The 2,500-nt window shown below is 26.6% G+C and overlaps 1 protein-coding gene across 16 annotated transcripts in view; it reads right to left on the bottom strand.

Annotated features, from left to right (window-relative positions):
* Positions 1–2,500, bottom strand: part of LOC124431415 (homeodomain-interacting protein kinase 2) — a 35,268-nt gene that overhangs the window by 13,740 nt on the left and 19,028 nt on the right. The gene's annotated exons all lie outside the window — the stretch shown is intronic.

Genomic DNA, 2,500 nt, shown 5'->3' on the forward strand with positions numbered 1-2,500 from the left:
AGAGAGAGAGAGAGAGAGAGAGAGAGAGGATTGTTGTAAGTGGGCGTTTCAAACGTGAAAGGTAGAAAAGCTGAGAAAGAAAAAGAGAGAAAGAATGAGAGAAGGGAGAGCGAAGAGAGAAAGAGAGAGAGAGAGAGAGAGGGAAAGAGAGAGAGCATCGTGAAATATGAAATGGGGAAGCCTTGAAAGGAATCGATAGTTAACTACGCCACGCGGAAATGTTTTCTATGTCCTCGAGAGAATCAAACTCTATTTTTGATCGCCATTGGCTTCGGGCAATGATCTAAAATCTATATCATCATGATTTTATAGCCTTCCCCATGAAAAAAAAAAAAAAGAAAAGAAAAAAGCCTAAAGAAGAATTACACACTCCTTTGTCGTAGAATACATATCATATATGTATAACAATATTAATTATATATTATTATAATTTGTGATTTTTAAAACGTCAATTGATAAAAACATAAAAAGAATTCAAAATACTATATGAGACCCCTTTTCTTAATTTCTTCTCCTTCTTCTTCTTCTTCTTCTTCTTCTTTTTTTCTTTTCCTTTTTTTTTTTTTTTTGTTTCATTTCATTTCATTTCATTTCATTTTTTTTTCATTTTTTGACATTACAAATTTAAAACTCAAAATTAAATTCAAACACGTCACTTATAATTTGAGATCTCCTGGGTCGATAGGTTCCAAGAAATTTAACAAAAAGTAATCATAATTAACAAACGCGATTTATATCTTATCAATATACGCACACACGTATAATCTTCATATCTAATTCGAATTTGATTCGTGTTGTTTTAACATTTGACGGAAGAAAGTGAAAGAGAAAGGAAAAGAAATGAAAAGAAAAAGGAGTTAAAAAAAAAAAAAAAAGGAAAATGGGGGAAGACGGGTGGAGAAAAAACAAAAGAACAAGGAAAAAGTTGCAAGTGTCGGAATAAAATTTTCTTAAATAAAGTTAGAAAGAGAATAGAAATCGTTGACTCGTTCATTGTACTCTCTTAAGAGAGTTTCAGTCCTTCATGGAACATAGAATGAAATGCTCCGATGAACGGGAATGAAAGAACGCCTAAACGTATTATATACAAGGTGTAAAAAAAATAAAAAAAATAAAAAAAAAAAAAATTAAACCACACCTCTACGATTTAAAAATATTGTTTTTATAATGGATTCTGACGATTCGAATGAAATTATGATATAATAATAATAATAATAATAATAATAATAATAATAATAATAATAATAATAATAATAATAATAATAATAATAATAATAATAATAATGAAGATAAATAAAATAAAATAAAATAAAATAAAATATAAAAAGTATGAACGCAAGACGATTTTTATTATCAGTATAAAATCGATTGCAATAAGAGAATGATTTATCGAACAATCTTTCAAGGACAATGAAAAAGATTTGTCTTATCAGAAAACATTATAACAAGCTATATATATATATATATATATATATATATATATATATAAACGATCATCGGAGTTTGAAACCTTCACATATATTCTCGATCAAAAGACTATCCCAAGGATAACGAGATCGATACCAAGTGGTACCAAGTACGTTAAGAGAAAGGCCATCATTAAATAACAATAATAAAATGAGTTAACACACACACATACATATACACCGCACATAGATGACACAGCAACTTGTCAATGTGTGATGTGATTTTTAATAATAATAATAATAATAATAATAATATTTTGTTTATTATTATTATTATAAATTGATTAATATTGGACATTTATATATCCATGATAGAAATGTGTGTTTTGCTTTGTTTTATTAAGAATAAAACATGGAGAAAAATGAAAATAATATTAGAGAGGGTGGGGGAGAGATCTGTACAAGAATAATAATTCTAAGGAGATTAAAACACCAACAGATATGTATATAAAGATAGAAATATATTGTTAGAATGAAGAGGATTATTAGAATGAGAAAAAAAAAAGAAAATTAAAATCATCCTAGTCATTGATTGATGATGAATCATGCGTTAATATCTTCAATATTATCTGATTGTTTATCAGAAAACATGCGATTAATGAACAATGAACAATGAATAACAACCAGACGAAAGTTAACACAACTACATGAAGAAAATGAAGAGAAAAAAAAAACGACTAGATATATTATTAAATGATTGTCTTTAATTCGTTTGATCAATCAGATAGTATTTTAGATTTACTAGTTTACTTGTTTTTATAGAAAAAGTTACTAGTAAAATAATCGAAAAAGTTAATAATGTCGTTCGTATCGAACGAAAAGAAACTCGGATACATCTTCGATATACCTTAATGAAATGAAATTATAATAACTTTTATAATAGAAATGTCCCTTCTGTTTCTACAAATACCAAATGTGATTAATAATCGATTAAAGAAATAATCCTTTAATCTCTTCTATAAATAGATTCAATTAATGTTAAATCGAACAAACAAATTTAACATTGAAATTTGTCAAATCAATTTTTACGATAA

This window comes from Vespa crabro, chromosome 21 (assembly GCF_910589235.1).
Source record: "Vespa crabro chromosome 21, iyVesCrab1.2, whole genome shotgun sequence".
NCBI classification, from domain to species: domain Eukaryota; kingdom Metazoa; phylum Arthropoda; class Insecta; order Hymenoptera; family Vespidae; genus Vespa; species Vespa crabro.